Genomic DNA, 23,349 nt, shown 5'->3' on the forward strand with positions numbered 1-23,349 from the left:
GCTGCTGTCACCAGGGAGGCTGCGGAGATCAGGAGGGACAGAGGTGGCAGTGAGACCAGCGGCTGCTGTCACCAGGGAGGCTGCGGAGATCAGCAGGGACAGCGGTGGCAGTGAGACCAGCAGCTGCTGTCACCAGGGAGGCTGCGGAGATCAGGAGGGACAGAGGTGGCAGTGAGACCAGCGGCTGCTGTCACCAGGGAGGCTGCGGAGATCAGGAGGGACAGAGGTGGCAGTGAGACCAGCGGCTGCTGTCACCAGGGAGGCTGCGGAGATCAGCAGGGACAGCGGTGGCAGTGAGACCCGCGGCTGCTGTCACCAGGGAGGCTGCGGAGATCAGGAGGGCCAGAGGTGGCAGTGAGACCCGCGGCTGCTGTCACCAGGGAGGCTGCGGAGATCAGCAGGGACAGAGGTGACAGTGAGACCAGCGGCTGCTGTCACCAGGGAGGCTGCGGAGATCAGCAGGGACAGAGGTGGCAGTGAGACCAGCAGCTGCTGTCACCAGGGAGGCTGCGGAGATCAGCAGGGACAGCGGTGGCAGTGAGACCAGCAGCTGCTGTCACCAGGGAGGCTGCGGAGATCAGCAGGGACAGCGGTGGCAGTGAGACCAGCAGCTGCTGTCACCAGGGAGGCTGCGGAGATCAGGAGGGACAGAGGTGGCAGTGAGACCAGCGGCTGCTGTCACCAGGGAGGCTGCGGAGATCAGCAGGGACAGCGGTGGCAGTGAGACCAGCAGCTGCTGTCACCAGGGAGGCTGCGGAGATCAGCAGGGACAGCGGTGGCAGTGAGACCAGCAGCTGCTGTCACCAGGGAGGCTGCGGAGATCAGGAGGGACAGAGGTGGCAGTGAGACCAGCGGCTGCTGTCACCAGGGAGGCTGCGGAGATCAGCAGGGACAGCGGTGGCAGTGAGACCCGCGGCTGCTGTCACCAGGGAGGCTGCGGAGATCAGGAGGGCCAGAGGTGGCAGTGAGACCCGCGGCTGCTGTCACCAGGGAGGCTGCGGAGATCAGCAGGGACAGAGGTGACAGTGAGACCAGCGGCTGCTGTCACCAGGGAGGCTGCGGAGATCAGCAGGGACAGAGGTGGCAGTGAGACCAGCAGCTGCTGTCACCAGGGAGGCTGCGGAGATCAGCAGGGACAGCGGTGGCAGTGAGACCAGCAGCTGCTGTCACCAGGGAGGCTGCGGAGATCAGCAGGGACAGCGGTGGCAGTGAGACCAGCAGCTGCTGTCACCAGGGAGGCTGCGGAGATCAGCAGGGACAGAGGTGGCAGTGAGACCCGCGGCTGCTGTCACCAGGGAGGCTGCGGAGATCAGGAGGGACAGAGGTGGCAGTGAGACCAGCAGCTGCTGTCACCAGGGAGGCTGCGGAGATCAGGAGGGACAAAGGTGGCAGTGAGACCAGCAGCTGCTGTCACCAGGGAGGCTGCGGAGATCAGGAGGGACAGAGGTGGCAGTGAGACCAGCGGCTGCTGTCAGCAGGGAGGCTGCGGAGATCAGCAGGGACAGAGGTGGCAGTGAGACCAACGGCTGCTGTCAGCAGGGAGGCTGCGGAGATCAGGAGGGACAGAGGTGGTAGTGAGACCCGCGGCTGCTGTCACCAGGTAGGTTGCGGAGATCAGCAGGGACAGAGGTGACAGTGAGACCAGCAGCTGCTGTCACCAGGGAGGCTGCGGAGATCAGGAGGGACAGAGGTGGCAGTGAGGCCAGCAGCTGCTGTTACCAGGGAAGCTATGGAGATCAGGAGGGACAGAGGTGGCAGTGAGACCAGCGGCTGCTGTCACCAGGGAGGCTGCGGAGATCAGCAGGGACAGAGGTGACAGTGAGACCAGCGGCTGCTGTCACCAGGGAGGCTGCGGAGATCAGGAGGGACAGAGGTGGTAGTGAGACCCGCGGCTGCTGTCACCAGGGAGGCTGCGGAGATCAGCAGGGACAGAGGTGACAGTGAGACCAGCGGCTGCTGTCACCAGGGAGGCTGCGGAGATCAGGAGGGACAGAGGTGGCAGTGAGACCAGCGGCTGCTGTCACCAGGGAGGCTGCGGAGATCAGCAGGGACAGCGGTGGCAGTGAGACCAGCAGCTGCTGTCACCAGGGAGGCTGCGGAGATCAGCAGGGACAGAGGTGACAGTGAGACCAGCGGCTGCTGTCACCAGGGAAGCTGCGGAGATCAGCAGGGACAGCGGTGGCAGTGAGACCAGCGGCTGCTGTCACCAGGGAGGCTGCGGAGATCAGGAGGGACAGAGGTGGCAGTGAGACCAGCGGCTGCTGTCACCAGGGAGGCTGCGGAGATCAGCAGGGACAGAGGTGGCAGTGAGACCCGCGGCTGCTGTCACCAGGGAGGCTGCGGAGATCAGCAGGGACAGCGGTGGCAGTGAGACCAGCAGCTGCTATCACCAGGGAGGCTGCGAGATCAGGAGGGACAGAGGTGGCAGTGATACCAGCGGCTGCTGTCACCAGGGAGGCTGCGGAGATCAGGAGGGACAGAGGTGGCAGTGAGACCAGCAGCTGCTGTCACCAGGGAGGCTGCAGAGATCAGCAGGGACAGAGGTGACAGTGAGACCAGCAGCTGCTGTCACCAGGGAGGCTGCGGAGATCAGGAGGGACAGAGGTGGCAGTGAGACCAGCGGCTGCTGTCACCAGGGAGGCTGCGGAGATCAGGAGGGACAGAGGTGGTAGTGAGACCCGCGGCTGCTGTCACCAGGGAGGCTGCGGAGATCAGGAGGGAAAGAGGTGACAGTGAGACCAGCGGCTGCTGTCACCAGGGAGGCTGCGGAGATCAGGAGGGACAGAGGTGGTAGTGAGACCCGCGGCTGCTGTCACCAGGGAGGCTGCGGAGATCAGCAGGGACAGAGGTGGCAGTGAGACCCGCGGCTGCTGTCACCAGGGAGGCTGCAAAGATCAGGAGGGACAGAGGTGGCAGTGAGGCCAGCAGCTGCTGTCACCAGGGAGGCTGCGAGATCAGGAGGGACAGGGGTGGCAGTAAGACCAGCAGGTGCTGTCGCCAGGGAGGCTGCGGAGATCAGGAGGGACAGAGGTGGTAGTGAGACCCGCGGCAGCTGTCACCAGGGAGGCTGCGGAGATCAGCAGGGACAGCGGTGGCAGTGAGACCAGCAGCTGCTGTCAGCAGGGAGGCTGCGGAGATCAGGAGGGACAGGGGTGGCAGTGAGACCAGCGGCTGCTGTCACCAGGGAGGCTGCGGAGATCAGCAGGGACAGAGGTGGCAGTGAGACCCGCGGCTGCTGTCACCAGGGAGGCTGCGGAGATCAGCAGGGACAGCGGTTGCAGTGAGACCAGCAGCTGCTGTCACCAGGGAGGCTGCGAGATCAGGAGAGACAGAGGTGGCAGTGATACCAGCGGCTGCTGTCACCAGGGAGGCTGCGGAGATCAGGAGGGACAGAGGTGGCAGTGAGACCAGCAGCTGCTGTCACCAGGGAGGCTGCGGAGAACAGCAGGGACAGAGGTGGCAGTGAGACCAGCGGCTGCTGTCACCAGGGAGGCTGCGGAGATCAGCAGGGACAGAGGTGGCAGTGAGACTAGCAGCTGCTGTCACCAGGGAGGCTGCGGAGATCAGGAGGGACAGAGGTGACAGTGAGACCAGCGGCTGCTGTCACCAGGGAGGCTGCGGAGATCAGGAGGGACAGAGGTGGCAGTAAAACCAGCGGCTGCTGTCTCCAGGGAGTCTGCGGAGATCAGGAGGGACAGAGGTGGCAGTGAGACCCGCGGCTGCTGTCACCAGGGAGGCTGCGGAGATCAGCAGGGACAGCGGTGGCAATGAGACCAGCAGCTGCTGTCACCAGGGAGGCTGCGGAGATCAGCAGGGACAGCGGTGGCAGTGAGACCAGCGGCTGCTGTCACCAGGGAGGCTGCGGAGATCAGCAGGGACAGAGGTGGCAGTGAGACCCGCGGCTGCTGTCACCAGGGAGGCTGCGGAGATCAGGAGGGACAGAGGTGGCAGTGAGGCCAGCAGCTGCTGTCACCAGGGAGGCTGCGGAGATCAGCAGGGACAGAGGTGGCAGTGAGACCAGCGGCTGCTGTCACCAGGGAGGCTGCGGAGATCAGGAGGGACAGAGGTGGCAGTGAGACCAGCGGCTGCTGTCACCAGGGAGGCTGCGGAGATCAGCAGGGACAGAGGTGACAGTGAGACTAGCAGCTGCTGTCACCAGGGAGGCTGCGGAGATCAGGAGGGACAGAGGTGACAGTGAGACCAGCGGCTGCTGTCACCAGGGAGGCTGCGGAGATCAGGAGGGACAGAGGTGGCAGTGAGACCAGCGGCTGCTGTCACCAGGGAGGCTGCGGAGATCAGGAGGGACAGAGGTGACAGTGAGACCAGCGGCTGCTGTCACCAGGGAGGCTGCGGAGATCAGCAGGGACAGAGGTGGCAGTGAGACCAGCGGCTGCTGTCACCAGGGAGGCTGCGGAGATCAGCAGGGACAGGGGTGGCAGTGAGACCAGAGGCTGCTGTCACCAGGGAGGCTGCAGAGATCAGGAGGGACAGAGGTGGCAGTGAGACCAGCAGCTGCTGTCACCAGGGAGGCTGCGGAGATCAGCAGGGACAGCGGTGGCAGTGAGACCAGCATCTGCTCTCACCAGGGAGGCTGCGGAGATCAGGAGGGACAGAGGTGGCAGTGAGACCAGCGGCTGCTGTCACCAGGGAGGCTGCGGAGATCAGGAGGGACAGAGGTGGCAGTGAGACCAGCGGCTGCTGTCACCAGGGAGGCTGCGGAGATCAGCAGGGACAGCGGTGGCAGTGAGACCCGCGGCTGCTGTCACCAGGGAGGCTGCGGAGATCAGGAGGGACAGAGGTGGCAGTGAGACCAGTGGCTGCTGTCACCAGGGAGGCTGCGGAGATCAGCAGGGACAGAGGTGACAGTGAGACCAGCGGCTGCTGTCACCAGGGAGGCTGCGGAGATCAGGAGGGACAGAGGTGGCAGTGAGACCAGCAGCTGCTGTCACCAGGGAGGCTGCGGAGATCAGCAGGGACAGCGGTGGCAGTGAGACCAGCAGCTGCTGTCACCAGGGAGGCTGCGGAGATCAGCAGGGACAGCGGTGGCAGTGAGACCAGCAGCTGCTGTCACCAGGGAGGCTGCGGAGATCAGGAGGGACAGAGGTGACAGTGAGACCAGCGGCTGCTGTCACCAGGGAGGCTGCAGAGATCAGGAGGGACAGAGGTGGCAGTGAGACCAGCAGCTGCTGTCACCAGGGAGGCTGCGGAGATCAGCAGGGACAGCGGTGGCAGTGAGACCAGCAGCTGCTCTCACCAGGGAGGCTGCGGAGATCAGCAGGGACAGAGGTGGCAGTGAGACCAGCGGCTGCTCTCACCAGGGAGGCTGCGGAGATCAGGAGGGACAGAGGTGGCAGTGAGACCAGCGGCTGCTGTCACCAGGGAGGCTGCGGAGATCAGGAGGGACAGAGGTGGCAGTGAGACCAGCGGCTGCTGTCACCAGGGAGGCTGCGGAGATCAGGAGGACAGAGGTGGCAGTGAGACCAGCGGCTGCTGTCACCAGGGAGGCTGCGGAGATCAGAAGGGACAGAGGTGGCAGTGAGACCAGCGGCTGCTGTCACCAGGGAGGCTGCGGAGATCAGGAGGGACAGAGGTGGCAGTGAGACCAGCGGCTGCTGTCACCAGGGAGGCTGCGGAGATCAGCAGGGACAGCGGTGGCAGTGAGACCAGCAGCTGCTGTCACCAGGGAGGCTGCGGAGATCAGCAGGGACAGAGGTGGCAGTGAGACCAGCGGCTGCTGTCACCAGGGAGGCTGCGGAGATCAGGAGGGACAGAGGTGGCAGTGAGACCAGCGGCTGCTGTCACCAGGGAGGCTGCGGAGATCAGCAGGGACAGCGGTGGCAGTGAGACCCACGGCTGCTGTCACCAGGGAGGCTGCGGAGATCAGGAGGGACAGAGGTGGCAGTGAGACCAGCGGCTGCTGTCACCAGGGAGGCTGCGGAGATCAGCAGGGACAGAGGTGACAGTGAGACCAGCGGCTGCTGTCACCAGGGAGGCTGCGGAGATCAGCAGGGACAGAGGTGGCAGTGAGACCAGCAGCTGCTGTCACCAGGGAGGCTGCGGAGATCAGCAGGGACAGCGGTGGCAGTGAGACCAGCAGCTGCTGTCACCAGGGAGGCTGCGGAGATCAGCAGGGACAGCGGTGGCAGTGAGACCAGCAGCTGCTGTCACCAGGGAGGCTGCGGAGATCAGCAGGGACAGAGGTGGCAGTGAGACCCGCGGCTGCTGTCACCAGGGAGGCTGCGGAGATCAGGAGGGACAGAGGTGGCAGTGAGACCAGCAGCTGCTGTCACCAGGGAGGCTGCGGAGATCAGGAGGGACAAAGGTGGCAGTGAGACCAGCAGCTGCTGTCACCAGGGAGGCTGCGGAGATCAGGAGGGACAGAGGTGGCAGTGAGACCAGCGGCTGCTGTCAGCAGGGAGGCTGCGGAGATCAGCAGGGACAGAGGTGGCAGTGAGACCAACGGCTGCTGTCAGCAGGGAGGCTGCGGAGATCAGGAGGGACAGAGGTGGTAGTGAGACCCGCGGCTGCTGTCACCAGGGAGGTTGCGGAGATCAGCAGGGACAGAGGTGACAGTGAGACCAGCAGCTGCTGTCACCAGGGAGGCTGCGGAGATCAGGAGGGACAGAGGTGGCAGTGAGGCCAGCAGCTGCTGTCACCAGGGAGGCTGCGGAGATCAGGAGGGACAGAGGTGGCAGTGAGACCAGCGGCTGCTGTCACCAGGGAGGCTGCGGAGATCAGCAGGAACAGAGGTGACAGTGAGACCAGCGGCTGCTGTCACCAGGGAGGCTGCGGAGATCAGGAGGGACAGAGGTGGCAGTGAGACCAGCGGCTGCTGTCACCAGGGAGCCTGCGGAGATCAGCAGGGACAGCGGTGGCAGTGAGACCAGCAGCTGCTGTTACCAGGGAGGCTGCGGAGATCAGCAGGGACAGAGGTGACAGTGAGACCAGCGGCTGCTGTCACCAGGGAAGCTGCGGAGATCAGCAGGGACAGCGGTGGCAGTGAGACCAGCGGCTGCTGTCACCAGGGAGGCTGCGGAGATCAGGAGGGACAGAGGTGGCAGTGAGACCAGCGGCTGCTGTCACCAGGGAGGCTGCGGAGATCAGCAGGGACAGAGGTGGCAGTGAGACCAGCGGCGGAGATCAGGAGGGACAGAGGTGGCAGTGAGACTAGCGGCGGAGATCAGGAGGGACAGAGGTGGCAGTGAGACTAGCGGCGGAGATCAGGAGGGACAGAGGTGGCAGTGAGACCAGCGGCTGCTGTCACCAGGGAGGCTGCGGAGATCAGGAGGGACAGAGGTGGCAGTGAGACTAGCGGCGGAGATCAGGAGGGACAGAGGTGGCAGTGAGACTAGTGGCGGAGATCAGGAGGGACAGAGGTTGCAGTGAGACTAGCGGCGGAGATCAGGAGGGACAGAGGTGGCAGTGAGACTAGCGGCGGAGATCAGGAGGGACAGAGGTGGCAGTGAGATTAGCGGCGGAGATCAGGAGGGACAGAGGTGGCAGTGAGACTAGCGGCGGAGATCAGGAGGGACAGAGGTGGCAGTGAGACTAGTGGCGTAGATCAGGAGGGACAGAGGTGGCAGTGAGACTAGCGGCGGAGATCAGGAGGGACAGAGGTGGCAGTGAGAGCAGCGGCGGAGATCAGGAGGGACAGAGGTGGCAGTGAGACTAGCGGCGGAGATCAGGAGGGACAGAGGTGGCAGTGAGACTAGCGGCGGAGATCAGGAGGGACAGAGGTGGCAGTGAGACCAGCGGCGGAGATCAGGAGGGACAGAGGTGGCAGTGAGAGCAGCGGCGGAGATCAGGAGGGACAGAGGTGGCAGTGAGACCAGCGGCGGAGATCAGGAGGGACAGAGGTGGCAGTGAGACTAGCAGCGGAGATCAGGAGGGACAGAGGTGGCAGTGAGACCAGCGGCTGCTGTCACCAGGGAGGCTGCGGAGATCAGGAGGGACAGAGGTGGCAGTGAGACTAGCGGCGGAGATCAGGAGGGACAGAGGTGGCAGTGAGACTAGCGGCGGAGATCAGGAGGGACAGAGGTGGCAGTTAGACTAGCGGCGGAGATCAGGAGGGACAGAGGTGGCAGTGAGACTAGCGGCGGAGATCAGGAGGGACAGAGGTAGCAGTGAGACTAGCGGCGGAGATCAGGAGGGACAGAGGTGGCAGTGAGACTAGCTGCGGAGATCAGGAGGGACAGAGGTGGCAGTGAGACTAGCGGCGGAGATCAGCAGGGACAGAGGTGGCAGTGAGACCAGCGGCTGCTGTCACCAGGGAGGCTGCGGAGAAAAGGAGGGACAGAGGTGGCAGTGAGACTAGCGGCGGAGATCAGGAGGGACAGAGGTGACAATGAGACCAGCGGCGGAGATCAGGAGGGACAGAGGTGGCAGTGAGACTAGCGGCGGAGATCAGGAGGGACAGAGGTGGCAGTGAGACTAGCGGCGGAGATCAGGAGGGACAGAGGTGGCAGTGAGAGCAGCGGCGGAGATCAGGAGGGACAGAGGTGGCAGTGAGACTAGCGGCGGAGATCAGGAGGGACAGAGGTGGCAGTGAGACTAGCGGCGGACATCAGGAGGGACAGAGGTGGCAGTGAGACTAGCGGCGGAGATCAGGAGGGACAGAGGTGGCAGTGAGACCAGCGGCGGAGATCAGGAGGGACAGAGGTGGCAGTGAGACCAGCGGCGGAGATCAGGAGGGACAGAGGTGGCAGTGAGACCAGCGGCGGAGATCAGGAGGGACAGAGGTGGCAGTGAGACCAGCGGCGGAGATCAGGAGGGACAGAGGTGGCAGTGAGACTAGCAGCGGAGATCAGGAGGGACAGAGGTGGCAGTGAGACCAGCGGCTGCTGTCACCAGGGAGGCTGCGGAGATCAGGAGGGACAGAGGTGGCAGTGAGACTAGCGGCGGAGATCAGGAGGGACAGAGGTGGCAGTGAGACTAGCGGCGGAGATCAGGAGGGACAGAGGTGGCAGTTAGACTAGCGGCGGAGATCAGGAGGGACAGAGGTGGCAGTGAGACTAGCGGCGGAGATCAGGAGGGACAGAGGTAGCAGTGAGACTAGCGGCGGAGATCAGGAGGGACAGAGGTGGCAGTGAGACTAGCTGCGGAGATCAGGAGGGACAGAGGTGGCAGTGAGACTAGCGGCTGAGATCAGCAGGGACAGAGGTGGCAGTGAGACCAGCGGCTGCTGTCACCAGGGAGGCTGCGGAGAAAAGGAGGGACAGAGGTGGCAGTGAGACTAGCGGCGGAGATCAGGAGGGACAGAGGTGACAATGAGACCAGCGGCGGAGATCAGGAGGGACAGAGGTGGCAGTGAGACTAGCGGCGGAGATCAGGAGGGACAGAGGTGGCAGTGAGACCAGCGGCGGAGATCAGGAGGAACAGAGGTGGCAGTGAGAGCAGCGGCGGAGATCAGGAGGGACAGAGGTGGCAGTGAGACTAGCGGCGGAGATCAGGAGGGACAGAGGTGGCAGTGAGACTAGCGGCGGAGATCAGGAGGGACAGAGGTGGCAGTGAGATTAGCGGCGGAGATCAGGAGGGACAGAGGTGGCAGTGAGACTAGCGGCGGAGATCAGGAGGGACAGAGGTGGCAGTGAGACTAGCGGCGTAGATCAGGAGGGACAGAGGTGGCAGTGAGACTAGCGGCGGAGATCAGGAGGGACAGAGGTGGCAGTGAGAGCAGCGGCGGAGATCAGGAGGGACAGAGGTGGCAGTGAGACTAGCGGCGGAGATCAGGAGGGACAGAGGTGGCAGTGAGACTAGCGGCGGAGATCAGGAGGGACAGAGGTGGCAGTGAGACCAGCGGCGGAGATCAGGAGGGACAGAGGTGGCAGTGAGAGCAGCGGCGGAGATCAGGAGGGACAGAGGTGGCAGTGAGACCAGCGGCGGAGATCAGGAGGGACAGAGGTGGCAGTGAGACTAGCAGCGGAGATCAGGAGGGACAGAGGTGGCAGTGAGACCAGCGGCTGTTGTCACCAGGGAGGCTGCGGAGATCAGGAGGGACAGAGGTGGCAGTGAGACTAGCGGCGGAGATCAGGAGGGACAGAGGTGGCAGTGAGACTAGCGGCGGAGATCAGGAGGGACAGAGGTGGCAGTTAGACTAGCGGCGGAGATCAGGAGGGACAGAGGTGGCAGTGAGACTAGCGGCGGAGATCAGGAGGGACAGAGGTAGCAGTGAGACTAGCGGCGGAGATCAGGAGGGACAGAGGTGGCAGTGAGACTAGCTGCGGAGATCAGGAGGGACAGAGGTGGCAGTGAGACTAGCGGCGGAGATCAGCAGGGACAGAGGTGGCAGTGAGACCAGCGGCTGCTGTCACCAGGGAGGCTGCGGAGAAAAGGAGGGACAGAGGTGGCAGTGAGACTAGCGGCGGAGATCAGGAGGGACAGAGGTGACAATGAGACCAGCGGCGGAGATCAGGAGGGACAGAGGTGGCTGTGAGACTAGCGGCGGAGATCAGGAGGGACAGAGGTGGCAGTGAGACTAGCGGCGGAGATCAGGAGGGACAGAGGTGGCAGTGAGAGCAGCGGCGGAGATCAGGAGGGACAGAGGTGGCAGTGAGACTAGCGGCGGAGATCAGGAGGGACAGAGGTGGCAGTGAGACTAGCGGCGGACATCAGGAGGGACAGAGGTGGCAGTGAGACTAGCGGCGGAGATCAGGAGGGACAGAGGTGGCAGTGAGACCAGCGGCGGAGATCAGGAGGGACAGAGGTGGCAGTGAGACCAGCGGCGGAGATCAGGAGGGACAGAGGTGGCAGTGAGACCAGCGGCGGAGATCAGGAGGGACAGAGGTGGCAGTGAGACCAGCGGCGGAGATCAGGAGGGACAGAGGTGGCAGTGAGACTAGCAGCGGAGATCAGGAGGGACAGAGGTGGCAGTGAGACCAGCGGCTGCTGTCACCAGGGAGGCTGCGGAGATCAGGAGGGACAGAGGTGGCAGTGAGACTAGCGGCGGAGATCAGGAGGGACAGAGGTGGCAGTGAGACTAGCGGCGGAGATCAGGAGGGACAGAGGTGGCAGTTAGACTAGCGGCGGAGATCAGGAGGGACAGAGGTGGCAGTGAGACTAGCGGCGGAGATCAGGAGGGACAGAGGTAGCAGTGAGACTAGCGGCGGAGATCAGGAGGGACAGAGGTGGCAGTGAGACTAGCTGCGGAGATCAGGAGGGACAGAGGTGGCAGTGAGACTAGCGGCTGAGATCAGCAGGGACAGAGGTGGCAGTGAGACCAGCGGCTGCTGTCACCAGGGAGGCTGCGGAGAAAAGGAGGGACAGAGGTGGCAGTGAGACTAGCGGCGGAGATCAGGAGGGACAGAGGTGACAATGAGACCAGCGGCGGAGATCAGGAGGGACAGAGGTGGCAGTGAGACTAGCGGCGGAGATCAGGAGGGACAGAGGTGGCAGTGAGACCAGCGGCGGAGATCAGGAGGAACAGAGGTGGCAGTGAGAGCAGCGGCGGAGATCAGGAGGGACAGAGGTGGCAGTGAGACTAGCGGCGGAGATCAGGAGGGACAGAGGTGGCAGTGAGACTAGCGGCGGAGATCAGGAGGGACAGAGGTGGCAGTGAGACTAGCGGCGGAGATCAGGAGGGACAGAGGTGGCAGTGAGACCAGCGGCGGAGATCAGGAGGGACAGAGGTGGCAGTGAGAGCAGCGGCGGAGATCAGGAGGGACAGAGGTGGCAGTGAGAGCAGCGGCGGAGATCAGGAGGGACAGAGGTGGCAGTGAGAGCAGCGGCGGAGATCAGGAGGGACAGAGGTGGCAGTGAGACCAGCGGCGGAGATCAGGAGGGACAGAGGTGGCAGTGAGACTAGCGGCGGAGATCAGGAGGGACAGAGGTGGCAGTGAGACTAGCGGCGGAGATCAGGAGGGACAGAGGTGGCAGTGAGACTAGCGGCGGAGATCAGCAGGGACAGAGGTGGCAGTGAGACTAGCGGCTGCTGTCACCAGGGAGGCTGCGGAGATCAGGAGGGACAGGGGTGGCAGTGAGACTAGCGGCGGAGATCAGGAGGGACAGAGGTGGCAGTGAGACTAGCGGCGGAGATCAGGAGGGACAGAGGTGGCAGTGAGACTAGCGGCGGAGATCAGCAGGGACAGAGGTGGCAGTGAGACTAGCTGCGGAGATCAGGAGGGACAGAGGTGGCAGTGAGACCAGCAGCGGAGATCAGGAGGGACAGAGGTGACAGTGAGACTAGCGTCTGCTTTCACCAGGGAGGCTGCGGAGATCAGGAGGGACAGAGGTGGCAGTGAGACCAGCGGCGGAGATCAGGAGGGACAGAGGTGGCAGTGAGACTAGCGGCGGAGATCAGGAGGGACAGAGGTAGCAGTGAGACTAGCGGCGGAGATCAGGAGGGACAGAGGTGGCAGTGAGACTAGCTGCGGAGATCAGGAGGGACAGAGGTGACAGTGGGACCAGCGGCGGAGATCAGGAGGGACAGAGGTGGCAGTGAGACCAGCGGCGGAGATCAGGAGGGACAGAGGTGGCAGTGAGACTAGCAGCGGAGATCAGGAGGGACAGAGGTGGCAGTGAGACCAGCGGCTGCTGTCACCAGGGAGGCTGCGGAGATCAGGAGGGACAGAGGTGGCAGTGAGACTAGCGGCGGAGATCAGGAGGGACAGAGGTGGCAGTGAGACTAGCGGCGGAGATCAGGAGGGACAGAGGTGGCAGTTAGACTAGCGGCGGAGATCAGGAGGGACAGAGGTGGCAGTGAGACTAGCGGCGGAGATCAGGAGGGACAGAGGTAGCAGTGAGACTAGCGGCGGAGATCAGGAGGGACAGAGGTGGCAGTGAGACTAGCTGCGGAGATCAGGAGGGACAGAGGTGGCAGTGAGACTAGCGGCTGAGATCAGCAGGGACAGAGGTGGCAGTGAGACCAGCGGCTGCTGTCACCAGGGAGGCTGCGGAGAAAAGGAGGGACAGAGGTGGCAGTGAGACTAGCGGCGGAGATCAGGAGGGACAGAGGTGACAATGAGACCAGCGGCGGAGATCAGGAGGGACAGAGGTGGCAGTGAGACTAGCGGCGGAGATCAGGAGGGACAGAGGTGGCAGTGAGACCAGCGGCGGAGATCAGGAGGAACAGAGGTGGCAGTGAGAGCAGCGGCGGAGATCAGGAGGGACAGAGGTGGCAGTGAGACTAGCGGCGGAGATCAGGAGGGACAGAGGTGGCAGTGAGACTAGCGGCGGAGATCAGGAGGGACAGAGGTGGCAGTGAGATTAGCGGCGGAGATCAGGAGGGACAGAGGTGGCAGTGAGACTAGCGGCGGAGATCAGGAGGGACAGAGGTGGCAGTGAGACTAGCGGCGTAGATCAGGAGGGACAGAGGTGGCAGTGAGACTAGCGGCGGAGATCAGGAGGGACAGAGGTGGCAGTGAGAGCAGCGGCGGAGATCAGGAGGGACAGAGGTGGCAGTGAGACTAGCGGCGGAGATCAGGAGGGACAGAGGTGGCAGTGAGACCAGCGGCGGAGATCAGGAGGGACAGAGGTGGCAGTGAGAGCAGCGGCGGAGATCAGGAGGGACAGAGGTGGCAGTGAGACCAGCGGCGGAGATCAGGAGGGACAGAGGTGGCAGTGAGACTAGCAGCGGAGATCAGGAGGGACAGAGGTGGCAGTGAGACCAGCGGCTGCTGTCACCAGGGAGGCTGCGGAGATCAGGAGGGACAGAGGTGGCAGTGAGACTAGCGGCGGAGATCAGGAGGGACAGAGGTGGCAGTGAGACTAGCGGCGGAGATCAGGAGGGACAGAGGTGGCAGTTAGACTAGCGGCGGAGATCAGGAGGGACAGAGGTGGCAGTGAGACTAGCGGCGGAGATCAGGAGGGACAGAGGTAGCAGTGAGACTAGCGGCGGAGATCAGGAGGGACAGAGGTGGCAGTGAGACTAGCTGCGGAGATCAGGAGGGACAGAGGTGGCAGTGAGACTAGCGGCGGAGATCAGCAGGGACAGAGGTGGCAGTGAGACCAGCGGCTGCTGTCACCAGGGAGGCTGCGGAGAAAAGGAGGGACAGAGGTGGCAGTGAGACTAGCGGCGGAGATCAGGAGGGACAGAGGTGACAATGAGACCAGCGGCGGAGATCAGGAGGGACAGAGGTGGCTGTGAGACTAGCGGCGGAGATCAGGAGGGACAGAGGTGGCAGTGAGACTAGCGGCGGAGATCAGGAGGGACAGAGGTGGCAGTGAGAGCAGCGGCGGAGATCAGGAGGGACAGAGGTGGCAGTGAGACTAGCGGCGGAGATCAGGAGGGACAGAGGTGGCAGTGAGACTAGCGGCGGACATCAGGAGGGACAGAGGTGGCAGTGAGACTAGCGGCGGAGATCAGGAGGGACAGAGGTGGCAGTGAGACCAGCGGCGGAGATCAGGAGGGACAGAGGTGGCAGTGAGACCAGCGGCGGAGATCAGGAGGGACAGAGGTGGCAGTGAGACCAGCGGCGGAGATCAGGAGGGACAGAGGTGGCAGTGAGACCAGCGGCGGAGATCAGGAGGGACAGAGGTGGCAGTGAGACTAGCAGCGGAGATCAGGAGGGACAGAGGTGGCAGTGAGACCAGCGGCTGCTGTCACCAGGGAGGCTGCGGAGATCAGGAGGGACAGAGGTGGCAGTGAGACTAGCGGCGGAGATCAGGAGGGACAGAGGTGGCAGTGAGACTAGCGGCGGAGATCAGGAGGGACAGAGGTGGCAGTTAGACTAGCGGCGGAGATCAGGAGGGACAGAGGTGGCAGTGAGACTAGCGGCGGAGATCAGGAGGGACAGAGGTAGCAGTGAGACTAGCGGCGGAGATCAGGAGGGACAGAGGTGGCAGTGAGACTAGCTGCGGAGATCAGGAGGGACAGAGGTGGCAGTGAGACTAGCGGCTGAGATCAGCAGGGACAGAGGTGGCAGTGAGACCAGCGGCTGCTGTCACCAGGGAGGCTGCGGAGAAAAGGAGGGACAGAGGTGGCAGTGAGACTAGCGGCGGAGATCAGGAGGGACAGAGGTGACAATGAGACCAGCGGCGGAGATCAGGAGGGACAGAGGTGGCAGTGAGACTAGCGGCGGAGATCAGGAGGGACAGAGGTGGCAGTGAGACCAGCGGCGGAGATCAGGAGGAACAGAAGAGGTGGCAGTGAGAGCAGCGGCGGAGATCAGGAGGGACAGAGGTGGCAGTGAGACTAGCGGCGGAGATCAGGAGGGACAGAGGTGGCAGTGAGACTAGCGGCGGAGATCAGGAGGGACAGAGGTGGCAGTGAGACTAGCGGCGGAGATCAGGAGGGACAGAGGTGGCAGTGAGACCAGCGGCGGAGATCAGGAGGGACAGAGGTGGCAGTGAGAGCAGCGGCGGAGATCAGGAGGGACAGAGGTGGCAGTGAGAGCAGCGGCGGAGATCAGGAGGGACAGAGGTGGCAGTGAGAGCAGCGGCGGAGATCAGGAGGGACAGAGGTGGCAGTGAGACCAGCGGCGGAGATCAGGAGGGACAGAGGTGGCAGTGAGACTAGCGGCGGAGATCAGGAGGGACAGAGGTGGCAGTGAGACTAGCGGCGGAGATCAGGAGGGACAGAGGTGGCAGTGAGACTAGCGGCGGAGATCAGCAGGGACAGAGGTGGCAGTGAGACTAGCGGCTGCTGTCACCAGGGAGGCTGCGGAGATCAGGAGGGACAGGGGTGGCAGTGAGACTAGCGGCGGAGATCAGGAGGGACAGAGGTGGCAGTGAGACTAGCGGCGGAGATCAGGAGGGACAGAGGTGGCAGTGAGACTAGCGGCGGAGATCAGCAGGGACAGAGGTGGCAGTGAGACTAGCTGCGGAGATCAGGAGGGACAGAGGTGGCAGTGAGACCAGCAGCGGAGATCAGGAGGGACAGAGGTGACAGTGAGACTAGCGTCTGCTTTCACCAGGGAGGCTGCGGAGATCAGGAGGGACAGAGGTGGCAGTGAGACCAGCGGCGGAGATCAGGAGGGACAGAGGTGGCAGTGAGACTAGCGGCGGAGATCAGGAGGGACAGAGGTAGCAGTGAGACTAGCGGCGGAGATCAGGAGGGACAGAGGTGGCAGTGAGACTAGCGGCGGAGATCAGCAGGGACAGAGGTGGCAGTGAGACTAGCTGCGGAGATCAGCAGGGACAGAGGTGGCAGTGAGACTAGCTGCGGAGATCAGGAGGGACAGAGGTGGCAGTGAGACTAGCTGCGGAGATCAGCAGGGACAGAGGTGGCAGTGAGACCAGCGGCGGAGATCAGCAGGGACAGAGGTGGCAGTGAGACTAGCTGCGGAGATCAGGAGGGACAGAGGTGGCAGTGAGACTAGCGGCGGAGATCAGGAGGGACAGAGGTGACAGTGGGACCAGCGGCGGAGATCAGGAGGGACAGAGGTGGCAGTGAGACTAGTGGCGGAGATCAGGAGGGACAGAGGTGGCAGTGAGACTAGCGGCGGAGATCAGGAGGGACAGAGGTGGCAGTGAGACTAGCGGCGGAGATCAGGAGGGACAGAGGTGGCAGTGAGACTAGCGGCGGAGATCAGGAGGGACAGAGGTGGCAGTGAGACTAGCGGCGGAGATCAGGAGGGACAGAGGTGGCAGTGAGACTAGCGGCGGAGATCAGGAGGGACAGAGGTGGCAGTGAGACTAGCTGCGGAGATCAGGAGGGACAGAGGTGGCAGTGAGACTAGCGGCGGAGATCAGGAGGGACAGAGGTGGCAGTGAGACTAGCGGCGGAGATCAGGAGGGACAGAGGTGGCAGTGAGACTAGCGGCGGAGATCAGGAGGGACAGAGGTGGCAGTGAGACTAGCGGCGGAGATCAGGAGGGACAGAGGTGGCAGTGAGATTAGCGGCGGAGATCAGGAGGGACAGAGGTGGCAGTGAGACTAGCGGCGGAGATCAGGAGGGACAGAGGTGGCAGTGAGACTAGCGGCGGAGATCAGGAGGGACAGAGGTGGCAGTGAGACTAGCGGCGGAGATCAGGAGGGACAGAGGTGGCAGTGAGACTAGCGGTGGAGATCAGCAGGGACAGAGGTGGCAGTGAGACTAGCAGCGGGACGGAGATGGTGCCCAGTCCCTGGAGTGATGGCAGCACTGCCTGTGTCATATGTGTGAGGGGGTGACAGGCACCTGGCAGGTAAGGGCTACGTCTGGTAGTCAGCCTCTGTCCTCACCGGAACACTATAGCGTGTTGTATACCAAGCATTGCGCTGGTATTTATATACTCCACCCCTGGCGTATCACGCTCATCATCCATCACTCATACTCCTCCATGTCTGTGTCTCGGTATCTCCTGTAACCATCTGCAAATACTGCAGGTAATATTGGCAGGAATATACCGTGTTAGCGGATGGTCTGTTCTGGCTGAATCTGGAATACGTGGAAAAGATCTGTGTAGGAGTTTGGGCACGGTTATGGAAGCGCCCGTTGAGCAACCCTTTGTATAGCTGTGTTTCACATGCAACAATGAAAACACTATTGAACGCCACCATATCTAACTTAAGGACTTTTGTAGAAGTGGAAACGGACTCGTCCTAGAAGTGGGGTCATCATACTGAATAATAAACAGGTGTATTGCCTGCAGTACATCCTGACTCCCCTTATGTACTCATGTAAGATACCGGGGGTGTAGTTACGTTACCGCCGGCTACATCCCGCCCCCCGCTAAATCCCGACAGTTGGCGAGAACTATTTCCACTCGTCCACGCCAGCCATAGCGTGGGAATAGATCCTGTGGCGAGCGCAGCGAGGGGTATCCCGGCCGCCGGTGAATCTTACTGATCCCGTGGAATGTATTACTAGGCGTGTCCTGGGAAGAGGGCGGAGGGTTCCATCAATCAGCGCACGTCTGCGCCACTACTGATTGGCAGAAGTTTTTTCCTTGGTAAAACTACTTTGAGGAAACTGCTTTTTGGCCTCGTTCCAACTCTGACACCTGGACGCTACTCGTGAAGTACAACATCGGGGGCAATTCACACCTGAGCGCTCACCAGCGGTTTTTCTCAGCCTACGATCAGGTCAGAACTGCGCACGAGTATGCACCACAATGCGCAACTGCGTCACACAGGTACATAGCGGATCGTCGCTCAGCGATGGGTTTGTGCGACGGATCCGTTCGCACGGCGATCGCAAGGAGATTGACAGGAAGAGGGCGTTTGTGGGTGTCAACTGACCGTTTTCTGGGAGTGGTTGGAAAAACGCATGCGTGTCCAAGTGTTTGCAGGGCGGGTGTCTGACGTCAGTTCCGGGCCCGGACAGGCTGATGTGATCGCAGCGGCTGAGTAAGTCCTGGGCTGCGCAGAGACTGCACAAACTATTTTTGTACCGCTCGGCTACAGATGCGATCGCACACTTGCACAGCTAAAATACACTCCCCTATGGGCGGCGACTATGCAAACGCAGGACTGTAAAAAAAACCTAGCGAGCAATCAGGTCTGAATTAGGCCCATAGTCTGAGTTAAAAACTAGTACAGATTACGAAAGGGGGCGTGGCCTCATGTAAAGGGGCGTGTCCCTGCAGCGCTGCTATACAGATCTATAGAAAACTGGACACAATACACCCGGTACAAAGCCCCTGTTTGCTGGTACTGACCAGAAAAAAACGGTACTGTACCGGCTAAGACGGTACAGCTGGAGGGTGGGGTATACTGCTGGACATCGTGAGGAGAAAACACTCCCTGGAAACTGATTGTTTTTAGTCTGTCCTCTATGGCTCCTGTACTCCCTCCTGGGCACTCTCCCTAGCTGGACCTCAATGACTTGGCCGTGAGTTTCTACCTGACGCCGCCACGCCCCTCTGGCCGCTGAACCACCATCTCCGCACCACTATTCCCAGGAGCTGGGGCACATACCAGATTCCGTTATAATTCCGCTAAATCTGAGACATAGAGAATCTCTACCCTAACGCTCACCCGAACCTAAGCATCACCCTAAATATTAATCCTAATACCCTACCCCCAAACCATAACCCTGCACCTAATACCCTAACCCAAACCTCTCCCTAACCATAACCCCTGCACCTAATACCCTAACCTCTCCCTAACCATAACCCCTGCACCTAATACCCTAACCCAAACCTCTCCCTAACCATAACCCCTGCACCTAATACCCTAACCTCTCCCTAACCATAACCCCTGCACCTAATACCCTAACCTCTCCCTAACCATAACCCCTGCACCTAATACCCTAACCTCTCCCTAACCATAACCCCTGCACCTAATACCCTAACCTCTCCCTAACCATAACCCCTGCACCTAATACCCTAACCTCTCCCTAACCATAACCTCTGCACCTAATACCCTAACCTCAAACCTCTCCCTAACCATAACCCCTGCACCTAATACCCTAACCTCAAATCTCTCCCTAACCACAACCCCTGCACCTAATACCCTAACCTCAAATCTCTCCCTAACCATAACCCCTGCACCTAATACCCTAACCTCTCCCTAACCATAACCTCTGCACCTAATACCCTAACCTCAAACCTCTCCCTAACCATAACCCCTGCACCTAATACCCTAACCTCAAATCTCTCCCTAACCACAACCCCTGCACCTAATACCCTAACCTCAAATCTCTCCCTAACCATAACCCCTGCACCTAATACCCTAACCTCTCCCTAACCATAACCTCTGCACCTAATACCCTAACCTCAAACCTCTCCCTAACCATAACCCCTGCACCTAATACCCTAACCTCAAATCTCTCCCTAACCACAACCCCTGCACCTAATACCCTAACCTCAAATCTCTCCCTAACCATAACCCCTGCACCTAATACCCTAACCTCAAATCTCTCCCTAACCATAACCCCTGCACCTAATACCCTAACCTCAAATCTCTCCCTAACCACAACCCCTGCACCTAATACCCTAACCTCAAATCTCTCCCTAACCATAACCCCTGCACCTAATACCCTAACCTCTCCCTAACCATAACCTCTGCACCTAATACCCTAACCTCAAACCTCTCCCTAACCATAACCCCTGCACCTAATACCCTAACCTAAACCTCTCCCTAACCATAACCCCTGCACCTAATACCCTAACCCAAACCTCTCCCTAACCATAACCCCTGCACCTAATACCATAACCCAAACCTCTCCCTAACCATAACCTCTGCACCTAATACCCTAACCTAAACCTCTCCCTAACCATAACCCCTGCACCTAATACCCTAACCTCAAATCTCTCCCTAACCACAACCCCTGCACCTAATACCCTAACCTCAAATCTCTCCCTAACCACAACCCCTGCACCTAATACCCTAACCTCTCCCTAACCATAACCCCTGCACCTAATACCCTAACCCAAGCCTCTCCCTAACCATAACCCCTGTACCTAATACCCTAACCCAAATCTCTCGAGAATATGCTTCTGAAATCATCATTCGAAGCCATCTTGCTAGCATCTGTTTAGTAGCAGGCCATCCCCTCTTGTGAAATCCGTAGAGAATGAAGAGAGAATCTGTCTTTCTGATGGCACTGGTAGATCCTTAATGTCCGGACTACGTCCAGCGATGCATCTCCCGCAGAAAATCCCAATTCCTGAAAAACCGGGACTATAATTTCTTCATTAAGGTGGAATCTAGACCCCACCTTAGGAAGATACCCAGACCTAGTTCTGAGAACTACTTTATCTGGATAAACATCAGACAAGGAGATTAACATGACAGCGCTCCTAAATCTGACACTCTTCTAGCTGATGCCATAGTTAGCAGAAAGAGAACTTTAGCTGTCAACCATTTAAAATCCACTTTAGTGGTTTAAACCGAGCAACTTGAAGGGCTTTGAGGACTAGACTTTGGTCCCCAGACACTGTAGTAGGAACAAAAGGAGGTTGAATGCGCAGCATTCCCTGGAAAAAGTGTGCACATCCTGCAATTTAGCAATTTTCTTTCGGAACCATACAGTCAATGCTGACACTTGCATTCTTAAGGTAGCCGCCTCTAACCTTTATCCATTCCTGCCTGAAGAAATGCCAGAACCCTGGAAAGTTTTCGGGTCCATACCTCTTCCATTGCACCAAATTGCTATATTTGGTGATAAATAAAAGTTAAGGAAGTTTTCCTTGCTCTGAGCATCTGTGAGAATCCTCTGGACTTCAGGATATAGATTTCAAGAGCCACGCTGTCAAGACAGTTGATCCAGATATCTGTGATAACAAGGACCCTGTCTTAGTAGATCTGGGCGTAGCGGAAACAGAAATGGCATTTGACATTTTCTGCGGATCCGTGTACCAATGCCTTCTGGGCCAAGCCGGGGCTTATTAGAATCCCGGCCTCCTTGTTGTATTTTCCTCACTATCCTGGGTAGCAGGATGATTTGAGAAAACACATAAGTGAAATGAAATTCCCATTAAAAAAACGTCCACAAAGATCACTCCCTGATCCTTTGTTCCTGACCCAATTATGGGCTCTTTGTTGTTCAGATGGGACTCCATGAGATCTATCTCTGGCCAACCCCACTTGTCTACCTGAGTCTGAAACGACTTTAGGGTGTAAAGCCCATTCGCTTACGTGAATGGCGTATCGACTGAGAAAATCTGCTCTTCAATTTAGGACCCCAGGAACAAACACTGCGGACAAGGCTGGAAGATGGAGTTCTGAACACTTTAGTATGTGACTTACGTCCTTCCTTGCTGTTTAGCTGCGTGTTCCTCTCTGAAAGTTGAGGTACACTACTGCCATTTCCTTGTCCTTGCGGATCTGGACCGGTTTTCCTTTAGGAGTGTCCCGTGCCTGAATCAGGACCCAGTATATGGCCCGAAGAGCTAACAGGTTTATTAGCAGGCAACTTTCTTCTGTGGCCCATAGTCCCCGGAATCATAATCTTCCGGACAATGGCCCCCACAACCCTGAAGACTGGTATTTGTTGTCAGGATCTCCCAACCTGATATCCAAAAAGGTGTCCTCTGGTCTAGATGGAATGTCTGTAGCCCCCAGGCTACTGACTTTCTTACCTTTTCTGCCAGTACCACATACTTGTTTGTTATAGGGACAGCACCTGGTGTTCCCAGGTGTTCTCCCATCCAAGTACTAACCAGGCCCCACACTGCTTAGCTTGCAAGAACAGGTGAGATTGGGCATATCCAGTGTGGTATGGCTGTAGATGGTTATTGTCCATCTGGCCCACCTACACCACCTGGTATTCACAGATGGTCTCTTATCAGAGAGTTTAACCAGCCCAACCTTAACTTCCAACATCAAATGAGATTGGGCATCCAGTGTGATGCGGCTGTAAATGGAAATAGATGCTGGAGAGATCCTGAGTGGAATTGTGCACACTCCACCATGTCTACTCACCATCAAACCCATCATTCGCATTGCTGCATGAATTGATATTGTTTATGTAATAACTCCTCTAAGTTTACCTTGGATATCTTGTTCCGAGGTAACTATTTTCTGCAGACTTGAATTCAGTACAGCCCCACCGTGAGTCATCTGTTGTTACAAAACCAGAGATGATTTTTCCAATTTATGAACCACCCGTGCCTCTGTAGACAAGTTATTTTGTAGATGGCACAGAAACTTTTCCTGTATTTGTGCCAGGATAAAAAAGGTGGTCAAGGTATGGCAATTTCCTTATCCCCTGCTAGCGGAGATAAACTGCCATAATCATTTTGGTAAATACTCTGGGGCTGTGGCTAACCCAAGGGGTAAGGTCTAAACTGAAATGTTGCTGAAGGATGGTAAACCTGGAGATACCACTGATGGACAGTGCTATAGGAGCCTGAAGGTAAGACTCATGACTTATCCAGGAATACTATGTAGTGTACTGGCTCCCCACCAAACTATGGAGTGCCATGTCTCCATGTGAACCATGGTACCCAAATTTATCTGTTTAGACTTTTTGAAATTGAGAATGGGGCAAGGGATCGTTTTTGACCCAGGTGGGAATAAGCCCCCGCTTGTGCATGGGTTACTGGAATGACTATTCCTGACAAAAACATTTTCTGAATTGCTTCATGCAAATTCCTCGCCTACACCTCTACCCGAGATGGGCTGAAACAGAAGAACCTTGCAAGAGGATGGTTCTAGAAGGGAAAGTATAACCTAGAGATACCGCTTCTTGCACCCAGGCATCTGTTTGTAGACTGCTACCAGATCTGTGCAAACTTATCCTTTTAGAGTCCTCCAGACGGAGGTCCGCACCATCATGCTGATGGCTTATCCTCTGGTTTGGAAGTTGGCTTTATGACCGACAAGGCCGAAACCGGACCCCTAGGTTTGGGGTTATATGTGGAAGAAAACGTGACCTTCTTGGAGTCTGTTTCTGACTCCAGAATAACTGTTAACTCCTTCCCAAACAGAAACTTCCAGCCAAGACAAAGTTTCCAGAACCTTCTTAGATTCTGAATCAGCTTTCCATGTATGTTAGCCAAACTGCTCTGCAAACAGCTATTGTTATCGCTGATGCCCTAGAACATT

General features: G+C 59.2%; 1 pseudogene; it reads right to left on the reverse strand.

Moving 5' to 3' along the window:
• Nucleotides 1-21,913: 21,913 nt before the first annotated feature.
• LOC135048407 (5S ribosomal RNA) lies at nucleotides 21,914-22,032 on the reverse strand (annotated as a pseudogene).
• Nucleotides 22,033-23,349: the final 1,317 nt, after the last annotated feature.

This window comes from Pseudophryne corroboree, unplaced genomic scaffold, assembly GCF_028390025.1.
Source record: "Pseudophryne corroboree isolate aPseCor3 unplaced genomic scaffold, aPseCor3.hap2 scaffold_958, whole genome shotgun sequence".
In the NCBI taxonomy this organism is placed as follows: Eukaryota; Metazoa; Chordata; class Amphibia; order Anura; family Myobatrachidae; genus Pseudophryne; species Pseudophryne corroboree.